Source organism: Hyla sarda, chromosome 6 (assembly GCF_029499605.1).
Source record: "Hyla sarda isolate aHylSar1 chromosome 6, aHylSar1.hap1, whole genome shotgun sequence".
In the NCBI taxonomy this organism is placed as follows: domain Eukaryota; kingdom Metazoa; phylum Chordata; class Amphibia; order Anura; family Hylidae; genus Hyla; species Hyla sarda.
In genome coordinates, this window is record NC_079194.1 from 66,564,690 (window position 1) to 66,578,448 (window position 13,759).

General features: G+C 45.2%; 1 protein-coding gene across 2 annotated transcripts in view; it reads right to left on the minus strand.

Annotated features, from left to right (window-relative positions):
- CACNA1I (calcium voltage-gated channel subunit alpha1 I) overlaps window positions 1–13,759 on the minus strand; it is a 721,300-nt gene that overhangs the window by 211,712 nt on the left and 495,829 nt on the right. The window lies entirely within an intron of this gene.

The window sequence follows — 13,759 nt, forward strand, 5'->3', positions numbered from 1 at the left end:
GAGAATAGTCGGTGTGCAAAAGCTTGGAAGCTACCTGGGGTCGCCTCAACTCTCTCAGCTCTTAGGAAATCAAGCAGAATACATATTTGTTCTCTAGTTGTAGACAAAACAAATGATCTCGAACCAAACTTCTCTGTCAGGGGCAGAAACAAGTCACAGTTTCAAAGCCTTAGGTCCTGTTTTTATAGTCTTAGCTATTTAATTCTCCCTATAGAATATATTCCTGGCAACAACAAAAAACAGAACTGCATCAAAAACTTCTTATTTGAACACATCCTTACAATATCCCATTCTCCTGAAGGCATTAGATGAAAAGAGCTACAACTTGAAGAATGGATTTTAATATATGTGGTAGAGGTGTAACTTTTTTCTGGGCCTTAAAGGGGTACTCCACTGGCCAGCATTTGAAACAATTAGTTCTGAACACTGTGTGGGCGCTGTGGGGGTCAGCCACACCCCTCGTGACATCATGCCATGCTACCTTAATGCAGCCACCATGCCCTCTCTCATAGATTTGCATTGAGGGGGCATGGTGTGACATCACGAGGAGGCATGGCCAACCCCCGCAGTGTGCACACAGCATTTGGAACTAAATGTTCCGAATGCTGGCCAGTGGTGTACCCCTTTAAAGGAAAACTGTCAGCCTGTTCACTCACACTAAACCCAATACACTGGGTTATAGTGGGGGTCAACAGGGTCCAACGAGCGGTCAATTACTTCAATCTGTCGAGTAGATCCTGAGATTTATCCCCCAGAAGATCCTCTGCTGAATCCAGTGAATTATGCAGGGGCGGGGCTTCGTGACTCCACTTCACTAGGATGTGAAATCTCAGACAATTAATATGTAAATTGAGCTGACAAAACCCCGCCCCCTGCACGTGATTCACTGAATTCAGCAGAGGATCTTTTGGGGAATATATCTCAGAACCTACAGAACCTGTTAGCTCACACTATAAATCAGTGTATTTTGTTTAGTGTGGGTGAACAGGCTGACCATTTTTCTTAAAAGGGTTATCCCCATATCAGAAGATGTCACCTATCCAGTTAACTAGATGATCAGTGGGGGTCTGACCACTGCTAAACCCAAAAATCCTGAGAGCAGATGACAATTGTCCCTGGAAGGAATGGAGCTGTAGCACACATGCAGGGCCAGTGCTCCATTCTTTTTCTTTAGGCCTCCGAACATTGCCAAGTAATGAATTTGGGACCCAATAGAAAATAAAAAGAGCACTGGTAAAGCAAGTGTGCTGCCATTCCACTCTTTTAGGGGGAAATCAGCCTCTGTTCTCAGTATCATTGAGGTTCTAGCCATTGGACCCCTACTGATCAACAAGCTATCTTGGATCTTGTGGATAGGGTATAACATTTGATCTTAGGATAACCCTTGGATCACCGTGCGCTCTGTCACCTATGGGCAGCTTTCTCAGCACTTTCTAACCAGACACATTTTGTTTCTTTAAGTACATGCCAATTTGAAATCTTGAAACTTTATTTTCTTCAGTTATTTAAATAATTTAGCAGATTGTTTCTGTGGCACATATTGCTTTATTTTGATATCATTTTTTATACTCATTGACAAAAAAAAATGCACCAAGAAAGAGTTGTACAGAGATCTATGATCTATTTATACCCAGGACTGTGTCTTTAACAAGGGGGCATCCTCTATGTTTAGAGGAAAGAAGGTTTCTACACAAGCACAGATGGGAGTTCTTTACTGTAAGAGCAGTGAGACTGTGGAACTCTCTCCGGGGAAGGGGGTCATGGTGAACTCGGTAAAATATGGATGCATTTCTGGAGAGTAATAAAATTACAGGTTATGTATTCTACATTTATAGGGACAGAATGTTGATCCAGAGATTTATTCTGATGCCATATTTGGAGTCGGGAAGGAATTTTTACCTCTAGTATGAGGGTTTTTTGCCTTCCTCTGGATCAACTCAGTAGGGACTCATTAGGATTATAGGTTGAACTCAATGGACTCTGGTCTTTTTTTTCAACCTTATGAACTATGTTACTATGTTACAGTTGGGGCAGTGTGGGGATCTACAGCAAACTAAGGATTGGAGCGCTCTCCATGAGGCCTCCACACTTGATCCCGACCATTATAAGGACTGAAATAGAACCTGGATTCTTTGCAAAAGTGATAGGGTTCCCGTCTGTGGCAGTCCAGGTTTATCATTTATGACAGTACTGTAAACAAAGGCAACGTGGCTTGCTGGTAATGGCAGGGCACGTAACGGGCACCATGACACCAAGTTCACATCTGCTAAGTGCCTGAGAATAGTCCAGACAAACAGGGAGAGCTTTTTGTTCTTATTGGTGAATGAAACAATCCTATACTATTAATTCCTGAGACATATCTGCATGCCGAGTTTGGCTGCAATCCTACATTTCCATCTGGGTGTATTTTTATTTATTTATGATTGAGGTTTTTTTTTTGTGATATTTTGAGAAAATATTTTTTAACATGTTTTTTTTCTATTATTATTAATATTATTACCTTTAAAAAAAAATTATAACACAAAGTACTGTTTAAATATCTTTATAATTGTTTCCCCTTTCTGTTTATTTTTAAATAGGGCATATATATATATATATATATATATATATATATATATATATATATATATATGAATATATATATATAGGGGGCAAGATCTCCTGTGCAATGTTTATCTTTTGCTGGAAGCAATAATAGAATTATTAGAATAATTCACTGATTCTTTGCTGCATTGAAGAATTCCCCCTTCAAATGTTCCTGAACATTTTGGTCTACTGCAGGTATTAGAGCATTCTAAGTGTTGTTCCCAGCAATGTAACAGATTTCTGTAGCCCATATGGTTCATATATATTTCTTGCTCTGTCTACTAGAGAGTAAAGTGTCTTGTAATCCTGCAATGTATTGGATAGCTTCTTAGGAATCATCAGCCGCTGTCCATAGTGCTGAAAGTAGAAATTGACAGGAATTGTTCTATATTTCCTTATGACATGTAATTCTGTTAAATAATTATCTGCAATTTACAAAATAACTAAGACAAGCCATGTCTTAAGATTCCCAGTACTAAGCCTTTAATTTTACTCAGGAATATTAGTGACAGCCGTGACCTATCACAAACTGGATTGAATTACAACCTTATTACAGGAGTCCTGAATCCTATCCAATGCAGCACATTCTTCATAATAGCTGTAATTTTTCTGCCTAACCTTTTGGTGGTAGCTGTGATTAGAAACAAGGACCTCTTAAAATCCATCATAGTTGTGATAAGTCTAGAAGAAGCCGAAGGCATCTGGAAAATGAATCAAACGGCAGCGCCATGAAGAGACAAATCATGGCATCAAGTAAAGAAGAATGTCATGAAGCGTCACATATGCTTCACATAAACGTCACGGCACGTTGGGCAGGAAAGAGAAAGCTCTAAGCTGTACCTGAACCTCCTTCCCTGCCTATTGTGTAATCGTGCTGAGCGGTGATTCCACAACTTGGAGTCAACTAACTAAAGTGCAGGGGCATCATGGTCAGGGGCATACAAACTGAACAAAATCGGGAATACAAGTCAACATACAGTGTACATGTATGAACATCGGTCAAGATACTAAACAGATAACAGGGAAATAATATGGCAAGGTTATAGCACTCACACCTACAGTTCAGGAACCAATGCAAATAAACAACAGATATGAAATGAGGACCAGGAAGTAACCAGGAGATACTATAATAAGAATATCCAGGGATGAAGGGAATGAACAGAATAACTGAGGTCAGAGCTCTATTCAGATCAGGAAAACTCTAGTGCTAATTTACATTAGACATGATGACCTAACCTTGGAGGAACTTAAACTCCAAAATACATATAAACATGGTTAAAGATTCAGGATTAGGCTGGGTTCACACTACGTTTTGTCCCATACGGGAGCGCATACGGCAGGGGGGAGCTAAAAGCTCGCGCTCCCGTATGTCACCGTATGCGCTCCCGTATGTCATTCATTTCAATGAGCCGACCGGAGTGAAACGTTCGGTCCGGTCGGCTCATTTTTGCGCCGTATGCGCTTTTACAACCGGACCTAAAACCGTGGTTGACCACAGTTTTAGGTCAGGATGTAAAAGCTCATACGGCGCAAAAATGAGCCGACCGGACCGAACGTTTCACTCCGGTCGGCTCATTGAAATGAATGACATACGGGAGCGCATACGGTGACATACAGGAGCGCGAGCTTTTAGCTCCCCCCTGCCGTATGCGCTCCCGTATGGGACAAAACGTAGTGTGAACCCAGCCTTAGACTGGGTTCACATCACGTTTTTGCCATACTGTTTTCAATCCGTTTTTCTAAAGAAAACCGTATGGCAAAAAACACATAAACAGTATGGAAAAAAGTAAACCGTATGCGTATTTAAACAGTATACTGTTTTTAAAAGTGCATACAGTTCCGTCAGTTTTTATCATGGTTTTGACAGTCAACCATGGTTTTAACTCCGGTTTAAAAACTGTACTGCAACCGCATACGTTTTATTTTAATATGGACATCAATGGGAAACGCACATGTATATGGTTCCATACAGGAAAAGCGTATAAGTTTTTACTTTGCACATGCGCATTTGAATCCTAAAGTCCCCACTCAAGACCCCTACCATTAAAAATGGACAAAATTTTCAAAAACATATGGTTTTTTTTTTCTATAAAAACTGACAGAACTGTATGCACTTTTAAAAACAGTATACTGTTTAAAAATGCATACGGTTTACTTTTTTCCATACTGTTCCATCCGTTTTTTTGCCATACAGTTTTCTTTAGAAAAACAGATTGAAAACAGTATGGCAAAAATGTGATGTGAACCCAGCCTTACAGAGACAGGTGAGAACAGACACGAACAAGGAATACATAACAGGATACAAACGGGATATGCTAATTGTCACGATTCGGCTGGCAGGAGGTGGATCCTCTGTGCCAGAGAGGGATTGGCGTGGACCGTGCTAGTGGACCGGTTCTAAGCTGCTACTGGTTTTCACCAGAGCCCGCCGCAAAGCGGGATGGTCTTGCAGCGGCGGTAGCAACCAGGTCGTATCCACTAGCAACGGCTCATCCTCTCTGACTGCTGAAGATAGGCGCGGTACAAGGGAGTAGACAAGAGCAAGGTCGGACGTAGCAGAAGGTCGGGGCAGGCAGCAAGGATCGTAGTCAGGGGCAACGGCAGGAGGTCTGGAACACAGGCTAGGAACACACTGGGAAACGCTTTCACTGGCACGATGGCAACAAGATCCGGCAAGGAAGGAAAGGGGAAGTGAGGTTATATAGGGAAGTGCACAGGTGAATAAACTAATTAAGCCAACTGCGCCAATCAGCGGCGCAGTGGCCCTTTAAATCGTAGAGACCCGGCGCGCGCGCGCCCTAAGGAGCGGGGCCGCGCACGCCGGGACAGGACCGACGGAGAGCGAGTCAGGTACGGGAGCCGGGGTGCGCATCGCGAGCGGGCGCCACCCGCATCGCGAATCGCATCCCGGCTGGGAGAGGTATCGCAGCGCACCCGGTCAGCAGGTCTGACCGGGGCGCTGCGATTGCGAGGAAGTTGCGAGCGCTCCGGGGAGGAGCGGGGACCCAGAGCGCTCGGCGTAACAGTACCCCCCCCCTTGGGTCTCCCCCTCTTCTTGGAGCCTGAGAACCTGAGGACCAGACTTTTGTCTAGGATGTTGTCCTCAGGTTCCCAGGATCTCTCTTCAGGACCACAGCCCTCCCAATCTACCAAAAAAAATCTTTTTCCTCTGACCGTCTTGGAGGCCAGTATCTCCTTTATGGAGAAGATGTCAGAAGAACCGGAAACAGGAGTGGGAGAAACAAGTTTGGGAAAGAAACGGTTGATGATGAGTGGTTTAAGGAGAGAGACATGGAAGGCATTGGGAATACGAAGAGAAGGAGGAAGAAGGAGTTTGTAAGAGACAGGATTAATCTGGCACAAGACTTTGAAAGGACCAAGATAGCGTGGTCCCAGTTTGTAACTGGGGACACGAAAGCGGACATATTTAGCGGAGAGCCATACCTTGTCTCCGGGAGCAAAGATGGGGGGAGCTCTTCTTTTCTTATCGGCAAACTTTTTCATGCGGGATGAAGCCTGTAAAAGAGAATTTTGGGTCTCTTTCCATATGGTGGAAAGATCACGAGTCACTTCATCTACAGCGGGCAAACCAGAGGACAAGGGAATAGGGAGGGGGGGAAGAGGGTGACGGCCGTACACCACGAAAAATGGGGATTTAGCAGAAGATTCAGAGACTCTAAAGTTGTACGAGAATTCGGCCCAAGGTAGAAGATCTGCCCAGTCATCCTGGCGGGAGGAAACAAAATGCCGTAAATAGTCACCCAGGACCTGGTTAATTCTTTCTACTTGCCCATTGGATTGAGGATGATAAGCAGAAGAGAAGTTTAATTTAATCTTGAGTTGTTTACAGAGAGCCCTCCAGAATTTTGACACGAATTGGACACCTCTATCCGAGACAATCTGCGTGGGCAAACCGTGAAGACGAAAAATGTGTACAAAAAATTGTTTTGCCAACTGAGGCGCAGAAGGAAGACCAGGAAGAGGAATAAAATGTGCCATCTTGGAAAATCGATCAACGACCACCCAAACAACAGTGTTGCCACGGGATGGGGGTAGGTCTGTAATAAAGTCCATACCAATCAGAGACCAAGGCTGTTCGGGGACAGGCAGAGGGTGAAGGAGACCAGCAGGCTTCTGGCGAGGAGTCTTATCCCGGGCACAGACAGTACAGGCCCGCACAAAATCAACAACATCTGTTTCCAGAGTCGGCCACCAATAGAAACGAGAGATGAGTTGCAAGGACTTTTTGATGCCCGCATGGCCTGCGAGGTGGGAGGAGTGACCCCATTTGAGAATCCCGAGACGTTGGCGTGGAGAAACGAAGGTCTTCCCTGGAGGAGTTTGCCTGATGGAGGCTGGAGAAGAGGAGATCAGACAGTCAGGAGGAATGATGTGTTGCGGAGAGACCTCTACTTCCGAGGCATCCGAGGAACGAGAGAGAGCATCGGCCCTAATGTTCTTGTCGGCAGGGCGAAAATGAATTTCAAAGTTAAAACGGGCAAAGAACAACGACCACCTGGCCTGGCGAGGATTCAGCCGTTGGGCAGACTGGAGATAGGAGAGATTCTTGTGATCGGTGAAAATGATAACTGGAAATTTTGATCCCTCCAGCAGATGCCTCCATTCCTCAAGTGCCAATTTAATGGCCAGTAGTTCTCGATCCCCGATGGAGTAGTTCCTCTCCGCCGGAGAGAAGGTCCTGGAAAAAAACCCACAAGTAACAGCATGCCCGGAAGAATTTTTTTGTAGAAGGACCGCTCCAGCTCCCACTGAGGAGGCATCAACCTCCAATAGGAAGGGTTTAGATGGGTCAGGTCTGGAGAGCACGGGAGCAGAAGAAAAGGCAGACTTGAGCCGTTTAAATGCGTCTTCCGCTTGGGGAGACCAGGACTTAGGATTGGCATTCTTCTTGGTTAAAGCCACGATAGGAGCCACAATAGTGGAAAAATGTGGAATGAATTGTCTGTAATAATTGGCGAACCCCAAAAAACGTTGGATAGCACGTAGTCCGGTGGGGCGTGGCCAATCTAAGACGGCAGAGAGTTTATCTGGGTCCATTTGTAGTCCCTGGCCAGAGACCAAGTATCCTAGGAAAGGAAGAGATTGACATTCAAACAGACATTTCTCCATTTTGGCATAGAGTTGATTGTCTCGAAGTCTCTGAAGAACCATGCGGACATGCTGGCGATGTTCTTCTAAGTTGGCAGAAAAAATCAGAATATCGTCCAGATACACAACAACACAGGAATATAAGAGATCACAAAAAATTTCATTAACAAAGTCTTGGAAGACGGCAGGGGCGTTGCACAGGCCAAAGGGCATGACCAGATACTCAAAGTGTCCATCTCTGGTGTTAAATGCAGTTTTCCATTCGTCCCCCTCCCTGATGCGGATGAGATTATATGCACCTCTTAAGTCCAGTTTGGTAAAGATGTGGGCACCTTGAAGGCGATCAAAGAGTTCAGAGATAAGAGGTAGGGGGTAGCGGTTTTTTACCGTGATTTTATTAAGTCCGCGGTAATCAATGCAAGGACGTAGGGAGCCATCTTTTTTGGACACAAAGAAAAATCCAGCTCCGGCAGGAGAGGAGGATTTGCGGATAAACCCCTTTTTTAAATTTTCCTGGATGTATTCAGACATAGCAAGCGTCTCTGGGGCGGACAGAGGATAAATTCTGCCCCGGGGTGGAGTAGTGCCCGGGAGGAGGTCAATAGGACAGTCAAAAGGCCTGTGAGGAGGTAGAGTCTCAGCTTGCTTTTTGCAAAATACGTCAGCATAGTCCATATAAGCCTTAGGAAGACCGGTTACAGGGGGAACCACAGGGTCACGGCAGGGAGTACTGGGAACCGGTTTAAGACAGTCCTTGAAACAAGAAGTACCCCAGCTCTTGATCTCTCCTGTGGACCAATCAAGGGTTGGGGAATGGCGTTGAAGCCACGGTAGTCCAAGGAGAATTTCGGAAGTGCAATTGGAGAGGACCAAAAACTCAATTTTTTCGTGATGAGGTCCGATGCACATTAGGAGGGGTTCCGTGCGGTAACGCACGGCACAGTCCAATCTTTCATTGTTAACACAATTGATGTAGAGGGGTCTGGCGAGACTGGTCACTGGGATGTTGAACCTGTTGATGAGAGAGGCCAAAATAAAATTTCCTGCAGATCCGGAATCCAAGAAGGCCTTAGTAGAGAAGGAGAAGGTAGAGGCAGATATCCGCACAGGCACAGTAAGGCGTGGAGAAGCAGAGTTGACATCAAGAACTGTCTCACCTTTGTGCGGAGTCAGCGTACGTCTTTCCAGGCGGGGAGGACGGATAGGACAATCCTTCAGGAAGTGTTCGGTACCGGCACAGTACAGGCAAAGATTCTCCATGCGGCGTTGTGTCCTCTCTTGAGGTGTCAAGCGAGACCGGTCAACTTGCATAGCCTCCACGGCGGGAGGCACAGGAACGGATTGCAGAGGACCAGAGGAGAGAGGAGCCGGGGAGAAAAAACGCCTGGTGCGAACAAAGTCCATATCCTGGCGGAGCTCCTGACGCCTTTCGGAAAAACGCATGTCAATGCGAGTGGCAAGATGAATGAGTTCATGCAGGTTAGCAGGAATTTCTCGTGCGGCCAGAACATCTTTAATGTTGCTGGATAGGCCTTTTTTAAAGGTCGCGCAGAGGGCCTCATTATTCCAGAATAATTCGGAAGCAAGAGTACGGAATTGGATGGCGTATTCGCCAACGGAAGAATTACCCTGGACCAGGTTCAGCAGGGCAGTCTCAGCAGAAGAGGCTCGGGCAGGTTCCTCAAAGACACTTCGAATTTCCGAGAAGAAGGAGTGTACAGAGGCAGTGACGGGGTCATTGCGGTCCCAGAGCGGTGTGGCCCATGACAGAGCTTTCCCAGACAGAAGGCTGACTACGAAAGCCACCTTAGACCTTTCAGTAGGAAACTGGTCCGACATCATCTCCAAGTGCAGGGAACATTGTGAAAGAAAGCCACGGCAAAACTTAGAGTCCCCATCAAATTTATCCGGCAAGGAAAGTCGTAGGCCGGAAGCGGCCACTCGCTGCGGAGGAGGTGCAGGAGCTGGCGGAGGAGATGATTGCTGAAGCTGTGGTAGTAGCTGCTGTAGCATCACGGTCAGTTGAGACAGCTGATGGCCTTGTTGCGCTATCTGTTGCGACTGCTGGGCGACCACCGTGGTGAGGTCGGCGACAACTGGCAGTGGAACTTCAGCGGGATCCATGGCCGGATCTACTGTCACGATTCGGCTGGCAGGAGGTGGATCCTCTGTGCCAGAGAGGGATTGGCGTGGACCGTGCTAGTGGACCGGTTCTAAGCTGCTACTGGTTTTCACCAGAGCCCGCCGCAAAGCGGGATGGTCTTGCAGCGGCGGTAGCAACCAGGTCGTTTCCACTAGCAACGGCTCAACCTCTCTGACTGCTGAAGATAGGCGCGGTACAAGGGAGTAGACAAGAGCAAGGTCGGACGTAGCAGAAGGTCGGGGCAGGCAGCAAGGATCGTAGTCAGGGGCAACGGCAGGAGGTCTGGAACACAGGCTAGGAACACACTGGGAAACGCTTTCACTGGCACGATGGCAACAAGATCCGGCAAGGAAGGAAAGGGGAAGTGAGGTTATATAGGGAAGTGCACAGGTGAATAAACTAATTAAGCCAACTGCGCCAATCAGCGGCGCAGTGGCCCTTTAAATCGTAGAGACCCGGCGCGCGCGCGCCCTAAGGAGCGGGGCCGCGCGCGCCGGGACAGGACCGACGGAGAGCGAGTCAGGTACGGGAGCCGGGGTGCGCATCGCGAGCGGGCGCCACCCGCATCGCGAATCGCATCCCGGCTGGGAGAGGTATCGCAGCGCACCCGGTCAGCAGGTCTGACCGGGGCGCTGCGATTGCGAGGAAGTTGCGAGCGCTCCGGGGAGGAGCGGGGACCCGGAGCGCTCGGCGTAACACTAATACCGAACAAGAACAATAACAAGAGAATATCAAAACAGGGTAAAAGCTTACAGGACAGAAAGCAATGACAATACAAAGTACATATGTGCACACACACACACACACACACAGACAGAAGGGAACAGGGTAAAAGAAGTAAAAACCAGCAGCCAGGCCAGGACAGCTAAGCTGGAGGCCTAGAAACAACACCCATAAGCTGCTGATTGGTCAAAGACTGTAACGCTTACCTGACCAGCGTGAAACATGCACACACTTGCCAGGTGCAGACATAACAAAAAAAAAAACATTAGAAACAAGAGGCACTCACCATACATTGTTCTCAGTTGCAGATTTGTTTTCTTAACGCAGATGAAAACGCAGCAGGACCGAAAAGCAGGACCAGAGCTAGCAGCGTACCTTTTTGGTCCTGCTGTGTTTTTTATCTGCACTGAGAAACTAAAGCTGCAACTTAGCACAATGTATGGTGAGTGCCTATGATTTCTGTTGTTTTCTTCTTTACAAGTCACTGTGTGCTTCATTGGCGATTTGCCACATATATCACCCTCCATTATCCTTTGGCATATAGTGCAGGGATATAAAACAGGAGGGGAGATCAAACAAGGTTGATCTGACTGTTGTGCCTTTAAAGATTTAGAGCATAAAGCGAATATTTCTTCTGCAAACAGTCCAGGCATCATGTGGTGCCTCTTTCCAGCATTGGATCACCTGAATGAATGCACAACTAATTTCTCTTCAACCTGGTGCTTGGCTTCAGTGCGCACACATGCTAGCACAGTCACGTAAGCGTGTGTGAGTTCACATCAGGTTATGTTTTTGGAGATAATGACACACTGCACTTAGATAGTTGTCATCTTTAAAGACATTGGCGCTTATTTACTAAGAGTGGAGTGTAGGTTTCTTTGTGGGTTTTAATTGTGTCATCAAATAATGACCTATAGTTTAATGGGAATATGTCAGCTCTATTTGCTTCTAAGATCTGCATACACTGCTGGATAACTGTTAGGGTGTAACACTGTACTTCTAATGAAGTTTATGAAAGTTCCCAAATCTATAGATCTCCTAAAATCTTTTTATTTATCAGCCAAGTGTCAAAGAAGAGAGGCGCTGCTCAAGTGCAACAGTCTGGCTTGTCTCCTCACTCCCCCCTCACCTCTCTGTGGGGCTCTGTATTTAATAAGGAAAGGGCTGGGAGGTAAGAGGGAAATAGAAGGTGTATTAGGATTTGACACTTGAGCAGCTTGGCCCCACCTCCTTGACACGTGGCTGACAAATGAAAAGGTAATTTTAGGAGATTAATACGGTTTAGCAACCACAATCAGATGCATTGAAGGAGTTGCTCGTGCTTAGCCTTAGCAGAGAATATCAGCTTATCAGCCATAGCCTTAGTAGAGAAAAGAGCTGACAGATTTCCTTTAAATAAGTTTTTTTTTTCACGTTAATACTTTTAAACATATTTAGCATTTGTTTGTTTGTTTATGTTACTTTTACATTTTTCTAATTATCTATAATAGAAAATTGGAAAATTGTCCTTTTTACACTGGCTCTATTATAAGCTGACACTGCCAATTCTGTAAAGACTTCTCAGCTACCTCATTCTTATCATTACAAGCAGGATAGCAATAAAATAAAACACCTCTATATAGATAACACAGGATCCACAAATCCACAGTTGGCCATAGGTGATTTGTAAGCAGTTCACTTCCTCCCCCTCCCTGCTTACAAATCTCTGCATAACATACACAACACTTTTTCAGAGTCAATAAAGTAATTTAAAGACAACAGGTCCATGTGGCGTCTGTAAAATATATATATGAATGCTGTTAACAGTAGCTCAGGCAAATGGCCATCCCATAATCATGTACATAAAATGAGTCCTTCCTTACATATACATCTAAGGACGAGTCGTAAATCACTGTTTATGTGGAGGATAAGGACTTGTTCAGGATTCTGTGCAGGCATTTGAGAAAACTTAAATGGAGCAGCCCTCACCTGGGGTCCAAGGCAGCAGCTTATCCTGACCCAGATAAAAGGCAATATATGGCAGCAATACCATATTGTAGAGAGGTGCAACTAGCCAACCAGTCAGCGCATGTACTTCGGTATAACATGTATTTTAACAATGAAATGCTCATTGTGATTGGCCAGATCTTTCAGCCATTGACACGTTTCTGAGTCTATCTGTAGTACCAGGGAGGTCAGTACAGAAAACAGAAAGTGTGCTTAGAGGCAGGGTTTAGCTATTGCTATCTGCCTCCTCCAGAGGATTCTTGCTGTGTCTGAAAGGTAAATATCAAGTCTTTCCTCTTATATGTGCCCACTGAAAAAGTTTTGACCAGCTGTGCCTTGTGTGAATACTGATCTTCTTATTATGAACACAGCCTGAATGTTATCTCCACTTTCACACTCCCTCTAATCTGCAGATGTGTCATTGAAGTCATCATTAGCAGTAAGTCACTGCTTATTGTAACCCCTTCCTTGCTGGGCTGCTGCTGTTCCTTTTTCTTTCTGTCCACAGAACACCTTGAAAACCCATCACATGAGTAACCACTTGCCCCTTCTTTTTAATAATGGTGTACTGTAAATCATCCACCAGCACAGCACTATGTCATGGCATAGCAGATAGCAGTATGTGAAATGCTGTCCTATAATTGGCCAGAGAAGTAATGAAAATTAAGTCCTTGTGTGAATACTGCTGGCAAACATTTTTGGTCCCACCCCCTGATGTAGAGAGCCCAAAGAATTACCTTGTCATCACTCTAAAAGGGTAATGTAACCAAGACATGAAGATATTCAAAATTCTTTTAAAATTACAGATATGCTTCAATTGCTGCAGCATGTTTAGGTTTACTACTTCTGTAGACTGATATTATAAATGTATGATTTTGGACCTCCCAGGTCCATTCCTGAATTTATAATAAAACAGAAGAGACCATCTCATTTAAATACCCTCTAATCTTAAACCTAGGGGCTACATTATTTATCCTAGAATAGCTAATACCCCCTGTATTCTCACAGTAAGCTAATAAAGCAAGTAAACCATAAAAAAGGCACTATAGCTCCTAAGTGGGTCATAGTTTTCCAACCAACAAATGATACCATATACAATGATGATCTATAGTATAAATATAATGGCTGCACACAGTTTTGTTTTACTTTACATTTTCAATTGGAAGAAAAGAAATCTTTTTAGAGAAAGACGTTGTGTCCCTGCCTTGATTA